We start from the raw sequence: 9,101 nt of genomic DNA, 5'->3' as shown, positions 1-9,101 counted from the left end.
CCACCTAGGAGGAGCTGTAAAAACTAAAATTAAATTCTTCATCTTGGAAAGGGAGGGGGTAGAGAATGAAGAAACTGCGTGACCTCCCCCCAAATGCTCTGCTGGAGGCCAGGAACCTGGGGGGATGTGGAGCACCCATGACTGCACCTGCCCAGCCCCTGGCTGAGGGGTCCTGGCACCGTAGAGCTCCGTGACACTGCTTGTCCTCAGGGCTGCATTCAGCGCCCCTCCAGTATGACCATCCTTTAGGGCATAATCTGGAGATGTGTGTGGGTGCCACAGGGGAGGACTGAAGTCAGTGTCCTCTCCCTGGTCCTGTTCCCCATTAGTCCACCCCATGTACTGCCATACCTGCTGCAAGTGGAAATGGTGCTGGGCATGATGTGGGAGCAGTTTGGGACTCCAGCAAGGAGTGAGCAGTGATGTTCCACCTGCCATCCCAGCAGCTTCATTGAGGTGGTTTTCCATGGTGTTCTGGCATTAGTAAGCAGTTAGAGGGAACAACTCTACTGCTCTGTGGATTACAGGTACCCTGCATCATCGGTAGCCATTGCAGGGGACAAAGCAGTACCTGACTTGGTCAGGAACTGCTGCTTTCTGATGTGGTGCAGCTGATTTGGGGACCACAACTGGCCCTCTTCTGCCAAAGGATAGCAGATCCCCTCCTGTGCCAGGACCACCAGCTCTCAGCTGGGGGGTATTTTGGGACTCAGCATAGTCCCAGGTGCACCCTTCTGCCTGTCAGCCTTCCCTGACTTCTCCTCCTGGTGTGGAGTGGACACATCCTCCCCCACCAGCCTTCTCCTCCCCATCCCACCAGGCTCACATGGAGATGGTGGGTAGAGGCACACCAGGGTCACCCAGCCACAGGCCTGCTGAACCAGCCCTGTCACCTGCGGGCTGCTGGAGCAACACATCGCACATTCCTCTACACCTCCTCACTGGGTTTTCCTCAGTCTAATGCTGCACACTTACGCTTTTAGGAAAAGCTCACACTGCTGCAGGCTTTGAGGGCCATTTCCCATGTCAGGGGAGCTGGGATGGCCAGTACAGCATCCTGGTCAGTGTACTGCAGGGAGGTCTGTGCTGTGACAGGCTCTTTTCAGGAAGAACTTTTAGGGCTATGAATCTTATATCACAGATCTCTTTACAACTAGCTGAATCCTTGGAGCCTCACTGCTGCGCAGCATGGGAAAGCATCCCAACACAGGGAGAAGTCAGGCTGCTCCTCCAGACGTGTGGAGGCAAAGATCAAACAGAGCTTACTTGGAAACCTCAGCAGAATTGTGCCAGAGGACACAAAGGATGTCCGGGTCATGCCAAAGCTGCAGCTCTGCCATTGCTGGCTCCCAGGGTGAGCCAGGCTGTGCTGGGGCCCCAGCAGGAACATCTGCCTGGCTGGTGGAGTGAAGCATGGCATGCCAGCAATTTGTTTTGTACTCAACCTTTCAAGCTGGAAAGCCAAGGGAAACCTGAAGATGTGAAGTCTATGTGCAAAATCCCATCAGCTGAGTGCCTGGCAGTGCCATATCACTGGTGTCCTGCTCCACTGGGACACCCAGGTGCTGTTTTATGGATGGGCTTTGAGGGAATTTTCCTTTTATTCCAATTTTTTTTCCCGCAGTAAATTCTACCCCGAAAGCATGGAAGCACTGCTGAGAAAGTATGTATCAGGGAATGCTCTTTTGTTGCTTATTCTGGTTTTCTTTCTATTTTCCGCTTGTCACTGCCAGTGCAGGCTCTTAAAATAACTGGCTACTTTAAACCATGCTCCTTTGTTCCCTGGCTGAGCACCGCTGGCTGCCAGCTGGAGAGAGAGTGAGGTGAAGTGTCAGGGCCCTGCGGAGAGTTTTAAAGGAGGTTTGTGGTGATGGGGACAGTGTGTTACACCCTGAGTCCTCTGAGCTGCTCTGTCCCTTATTACCAGCAGGCTCATGTGTTGTGGGATTTCCCAGGGAAGCACTGAGGTTGCAGGTTCTCAGCCGCCCCCCTGTCTGCCACCACCCAAACTTCATGCAGGTTCCAAAGGGGCAGCCGTGGGTCTGCACCCCAGCTTTGCAGCCTGCAGACATCCCCTATGGACTCCTCACAGTGTCTGAATCCACCCACTTCAGACCCCTGCCCTCAGGACTGCCCCTCTCCCACCCTCACACCATCTCCTTTGCAGCAAGTTGTTTAAACCATGAAAGCTCCTGAGCGCTGGAGGGAAGAGGTGGGATGGAGGCCACACAGCTCCCTTGACCCCAGTTAGTGTGGGAAAGGGCTACGGCAAAACTGGTTAGGAACTGGCAGCAAGCCCCAGGGGAAGCAACAGCTAAGCCTGGGCTTATCCCTCCCAAGCCAAGCACCAGGGCAGCGGATGCAAATCCCAGGCAGGCCAGGAATTGCCTGGCACCTCTCCCAGGGTGTTTGCACCTCCATCCTCGGGCACCCTAGGAATGTGGTGTGACGGGGAGAGGGGATTCCTGCAGCCAGGGGGGAAACTGGGGCGGGGGTGCGGCCGGCCGGGGCGCTGCCAGCAGGCCGGGCTCCACCACCTGCAGGCACCGGGGCTGGGCCAGAGCCCGGCTTGGAAGTGCTACGTCGGAGGCTTGTGCCATGCCTGGGCACGTCCCCACTTTGTTTATTCCTTTGACTTATTATTTTATTTGACTATTTATTCCTGGCTGCCTTTTTCTCACGGTGGCTGTGTTTATTTAACACGCCAGGCCTGGAGCCCGCCGGGCTCGTGCTGCTGCCGAGCACAGCCGTAACCCGGGCGCAGCAAGTGCCATGACAGCAACCCCAAGCTGAGGTTTCTCCCAAGGGCCTGGTGGGGTGTTTGCAACTGGGTGGGACAGTGTTTGGAGGGGACAGTGGGCAGTGGACAAGAGTGAGGTCACACATGCTTGCCACTGTTGATGCTGCCGGCATGCAGCCACACCAAAGGGCTCCAGCACCTGCCTGCCTGCCCACCAACACAACCCAGTGGGGCTGTGGCAGCTCTGCCAAGCAGAGAGACTCTAGGCTGGAAGGAGGCAGGTTTGGAAAGCACGAGGGTGGTCTGCAAAGTGATGCCATCCCCATGCCATCAATGATGTTCCCACCAGCCTCCCAAGGTCCCAGGTGGTCCAGAGCCCAAACCTCAGTGTGATGTGGAGATGCCAGCAAGCCATCAGTCCTCCTCCCTCCCAGGCCCTGTGTGGCATCTCCCATGGTGACAGCCTCCAAGGACCCAACTCACTGGGTCCTCTTGATGCTGAGGATGTGGCTGCGGCTGGGGGCCAGGGAGCCATGGCAACCCAGCAATGATGGGGGTTGCCATGGCAATGAGAGGCGCAGCATCCGGAGCTGGCTTTGGGCAAGGGATGCTCCAGGTGGGATGGGAAGCAGGACCCGGGCACTGCCCCAAGGTTGGGGAAGGCCAAAGCCTCATCTTAGAGTCCAGGAAAGCTGCTCTGCTCTGAGGGCTTCCCCTGGCCCACAGTGCCTGGTGGAGGCTGCTAAGGTTCAGGCTCTGTGCTTGGCCCTGCTGTGATCCCATTGTCCCCACTGCCACCATCACCTCTGGCTGTTCCCAGGCAGCCTCAGAAGGACATGGTGATAGTCCCTGTTCAGCCCAGAGGAACATCCATCTTTGCAGGGCATGCAGGGTCAGGAGAGGCCTCTTCGATTTTTGCAGCCAGGACGTCTGCCAGCATCTCTTCTTATGAGCATGAACCCCAAATATCTTGTCACCCCATTTGGGGGTCACTACTCCCCACCTGGGAATGTCTCTCTGGGGTCAGGCTGTGGCACAAAGCAGGTTTCAGCCCCTAAATCTCTGGGTTTGGAGATTATCTGCTTCCTGTGACTAAGGCGGGCACCCGGCTGACCCCAGCTCAGGGCTGAGCATGCAAAGAGCTTCTGCACTGGCATTTCAGCTGCAGTCCCCTAAAATCTCCCTAATGGGAGACACATACAGGGACTAACAGGCTAATAGCCCTGTTAGCAAAGGTGCCTGAGAGAGCAGTGGGCTGGATGAAGGTGCTGCATCACCTGCCTTGTCCCCCCAGTCCCATGGCCACCCGCTCCCCAGCATGTCCCCATCCTGCCGGCCCCGTCCTGCTGCAGGGCTGGGAGGCAGCGAGGGGAAGGGGGTGATGGGAGGAGGAAACGGACCTCCCAGCTGGGAGGCATGCGGGAGAGTGACATTTGCCAGACACTGATGCTGCTTTTGATAAAGAGCAGGGGGCAGTTTGCTGCCCACAGGCACCCGTGTTTCCCACACCTCCCAGCAGCTGGGGGACAAACCTCGTCCTCCAGCTCTGGAGCCTTTGCCTCCCACAGAGCCAGAGTCACGCGAGGCTGGATGCCTTCCTTTCCCTTTCAGCCCCGATGGACTGCAGAGCAGGGAAGAAAAGGCAAAAATCCTGATTTTTATTTATTTTTTGTGTGATATTTGTCAGCACCTGGATGACAAAGGGCTGAACTGGACAGTGTCACTTGGACAGCATCAGTATAGTTGCAACATGCACCCTGCAGCACAAGGACAGGGCTTGCTCTGCAAACACACAAGCCTCATCAGATTTTCCCAAGGGCACATCCCTGGTGCAGGAATGAGCCCAGAAGCCAGGATGACAGCCACCCTTCCTTCTCATGCTCCCTCCCAGGGCTCCAGCACTTAGCAGGCCCTTTCCCCCTGCAGAAATAGTGGATGAGTTCTGCTGCAAGCGTGCGCCAGAGAAAGGGGCTGGCGGCCGCTGGCAGCCGCTTCCAGCGATTCTACCCTGGAGCTTGTGGCTGAGCTTTAGATCTGCTAAGCCTGCTTCAAACTTTGCACTGGGAGAAGTGATTTGTCTGCAAATGTTATGTGGTTAAAATAAATGCAGAGAATTTTAATCCTGGGAATTTGGAAAGTAGGAGATTTAAAATAACAAAACCCTTTCATATGGCACTTAATCCGAAATTAGCTGGGTTTTAAGTTTTACAGCAGTAGCTGATCATTCCTCGGCCACCTCCCGCTCAGCGTGGGAAGGGGGGGCTCCCCAGATTCCCGGAGCAGGGGGAAGTGGGGGCTGCAGGATGGGCTCTCCCGGCCCTGCCGTGCCTCTCCGTGCCAGGGCGCTGCTGGGGTAGTGACGGCACTTTTTTTGTTGACGTGGAATGGATCTCCCACAGCTACTTAAGGTTTTAATTGCCCTGTGATTAAAGTTTTCATTACTAAGCAATTAGCACCTGAAATTTTAAGTGCTGAAGTGTTTAACTGCATCCTGAAGCTGCCAGAGGTGAGGGGTGGTGGATGTGGGTGGGACAGAAGGTTTTGAAGTAGGGACCATGAGCAGCGCAAGGTGGCTTCCTTGCTGGGCCCAACCGGGCTAGCACGGGTTCTGCCGGCCGCCCCGACCCGCTGGCAGCGCCAAACTCTTGGGAGCACAGGGAGGAGCTCCCGCAGGGGCAAGCGCCCGGGAAGCCTGGGAAGGAGACAGGCTGGAGCCGGTGCTGGTCTGGCGGGGAACACGCCGGCTAGGCGGGCTGGCACCCGGCAGTGCTCCCTGCCCTGAGAACGGGGCCCCGCGGGGCTCCCAATGCACTGGAAATGGCACAAGGGACCCCCCAGCAGCCGCATGGCTGACCCAGGTGCCTGCTCAGATGTCGCCACTCCGAGCGCAGCCCTCTGGACAGAGGACTTGGAGATGTCACTTGATGCCATGATGGCCCCTACTACAATGGTATCCAGCCCAGAAACATGGGGAAATTCCCACTCAGCTTCCCACATCCCCAGCACAGCTGCGCTCCAGGTGAGCAGACAAGAGAGGCCTTTTGCAGGGCTTTTTCTTGCATTCATCCAGTTCCACCCTTCAAACACAAGTCCCCATACTTACCTTATGGCAATGCACTCCTGGGACTGGGACTGGCTGCCTGGTGAGGAATGTACTCCCCTCTGTTTGTTTTTAGACTCTTGCTGGGTAATTTCATTTGATGCCCCTTAGATCTTCTGAGAAAATAGGAATAATTCTTCCCTAATCACCCTTCCTTATGAAATTGCAGCTGAGGTTGCCACATGCAAAGGAGGCGAGGGGCGGTGGCTGGCGCAGCAGGCAGGGTGCGTGGGTGCATCCGTGTGCGGGGCCATGGGCTGACACACACCGTGCGTGTGCCTGTGCGACACGGACCCGCCACTGGCGCACATCAGGGCTGTGCTTGGAAATGGGGAGTGAAAGTCGGGCTTGCTCCAGCAGGATGGAGTCTCTGGGGGAGAAATTTCCTACGGAGAGAAGGCTGGGCTGGGAGGTTTGTCCTCTGAACCTTCTATGGCCGTTGCTGCTTTTCGAGGTTTTCCTTTCATGTCTGCCACTCCCTGTCTGCACAGGAATGCCTCCCAGGGACGCCGTGGGCACCGCAGCTTTGCCGTGCAGGCTGGAGGCTATTCTAAGGCAGAGCATCACTAACTCAGCTCAGTGCTGCAGACGAAAAACTCCCCTGCCTATCCCACAGCCCCAGGTTTCATCTCTCAGCCCATCCCTGTCCACATCTTGCCAACACTGCTCGTTGCAGCCCTGTTCGTCTCCAGCTGTCACCCCAAGGTTCCAGGGAGGGCATCAGGGCTGAGTGTGTGTGCAAGGACATTGTGTGGCTGGGAGCTGTCTGTGTTTACACAGACATGCCTATTCCCCAGCCACGCCATCACCCCGTCCCTCGGGGGCCACAGCAGCGCCATCCTCAGCATCGAGTCCGTGCCCAAGTAGGCGGGTTGGCACTAAACACCCAGCCCCTGCCAGCAAATACCACGCAGTTACCACAGTTATTTGGTATTGTGCAGGCATCGAGCCCTGCCAGCACTGCTCCCCAGGCTGCCCACCAGCTGCAACACACAGGCAGCGACCGGGGCTCCCTGGCCAGCGAGCTGCCCTGAAATCCTCATTCCCCAGCCAGGAGCGCGGCTCTGCAGCCACCGGCACCAGGGAGCCTGAGGTCCTGGGCAGAGACCGGCTGGCAGCACCAGCCCATGGGAGCGAGTGGAGGCTCATTAATTACAGCACGTGGGGAGCTACACGATTGTATGGAGCATCCTCCCCCGGCCCGCGAACCCCCGCTGCCTGCTCCAATTTCTCATCCTATTCTGAAATAAATTCCTTTTGGGCTGAAATTTGCCAGGCATGGCTTGGCTCCAAGGGGAATTCTTGGAGAAAGTTTAAGTAAAATTGGTTCAGCCATTTTTGAGTTATTCAAGTGTGAATAAGCAATTTCCCCATGTGCTCCGTTCAGAAATTTTGTGCTTGGGTAACTCAAACCTCTGGAATTGCAGAATAAACGAGGTTTCTGCATCTCACTAAGCCAGCAGGGAGGGATTTCCCGGGAGTGACTTCACAGGGAGACAGCAAATCTTCCCACCCTGAGCCTGGCCTTTGGTTAAGATTCTCAGCATCTGCATCAGTCCCTATCCCTCTCCTTCCCCACTGATGCTGCATTAGATCGCCGTGCACGTGTTAACAATGCCAGCTTCATCACTCACTTCTCTGCTGCTTATCTCCTTGAGTTGCAGTAAGTCCAAACCAACAACTTCTGCTTTGCTCAAACTTTGGCGTTTTCCACAAGTGCAATCCGCTTACTGCTGCTTTGCTCCCTGGCCACTTCCCTTTACCTGGAGAGTGCAATTCCCCACTTGCTGCACCTCCTGTCCCTCACAGAAATTGATCACAGTCATATGTCATATGTCTTAAATTAGCACCCTGGCTCTCTTGGGCATGAATTTTCCATCAGGAAACAAGTGCTGAGGCACTGTGGCAGTCCTCAGGGCACAGCATCCTGCCAAGGCTCCCCACAGCTCCTGGAGGATGCCAGCATTACTGCAGTAGGAATCGGTCATCTCCAGATTTTCAACTGCACAAGCAGAGCTCAGGTCTATGCCAGCCTCTCCAGCCAAGACTTGGGAAGCCAAATCCTTCCAGGACATGGAAGGAAAATACCCATCCACAGCCATGGTGGGACTGTACAGCAGAAGGCAGAGAGGATATGGATATGCTCTGCGTCTGTCCTCACAGAAGAGAGGTCAACCATAGCCAGCCCTGATAACCTTCCAAATTCCTGCTCGTGCCAGCAGCCATGGGGAAGGTGGCCAAGAGTGTGATCCTGCGGCCTCCCTGCTGCACCAGTGCAGGACCAGGGCTGGGGCTGCACAGCAAGGGAGTTTCTGGTTCAGGTTTCTGGGGCAGGAGCACTGTGGGGAGGTGCCACTTGCAGATGGCAGGTGTCTGCGGGGACAGACCAGATGGCTCTGCCGGGGTGACGAGGCTGCCCCAGGGTGAAGCAAGCAGCCATGCACCCCACTGCCCCTGGACCTGCTAGAGTTCCAGCCACTCCCAGGGACCAGGGATATCAGCATTACCCAACATCAGGGACTTGGGGGATTTTGCTAATCTTTGAAGGTAAAGCCTCCCCAGGTATCTGAGGGGCAGATGCCACACAGAGGTCCAGGACAGGTCACAGCTCGTGTCCCACACACATCACTGCAGATATGTGTCTGTCCTGAAGGATGTGGAAGTGCCAGCTCCAGCCACCAGGACAGTGTGTGTGGATACACCATCGCAAGGGAGCAGAGTCTGTCCCAGACAGGGCCCCAAAAACTTCCCATAGCAAAGTCAGGACTGAGGGGAAAGAAGACTGAGCTACCCACAAGCTTGGAAGCTGTGGCTGCATGCACGGCAACCAGCAGCTTCTCCCATGAGGAATGTGATGGGGAAGGCACCTTGCGGGGTAGGTGTAGGGGTCCTGGGAGAGGTCACTTCTCTCTGTATGATTTCAGCTTGGCCAGGATCACAGCATTCTTCTCTGTGTGTGTGGTGGGAATCATGGTGTGGTGTGGATATCATAGGGAGGCTTAGGATACAAAGAGATGGAACGAGTGAGGTAGGATGGGATGTATGGGATGGGCTGGGGGAGCATGAGGTGAGATGGGTTGGCAAAGGGTGGGATGCATGAGAGACAGGATGGGACTGTGGAGAACGCAATGAGTGGCCAAGTAAACCAGGCTGCCAGTAGTGTGAGACGGAGTGGCTCACGGTCCCGTCATCACACACGCTACCAGGCTCACGCACTCACCCACACCCGGAGGGGCGGGGGACAGGGCAGCACGGGCCGGG

This window comes from Cyanistes caeruleus, chromosome 10 (genome assembly GCF_971803275.1).
Source record: "Cyanistes caeruleus chromosome 10, bCyaCae1.hap1.1, whole genome shotgun sequence".
NCBI classification, from domain to species: Eukaryota; Metazoa; Chordata; class Aves; order Passeriformes; family Paridae; genus Cyanistes; species Cyanistes caeruleus.
The sequence above is the reverse complement of the archived record's forward strand: the minus strand, read 5'-3'. Positions refer to the sequence as shown.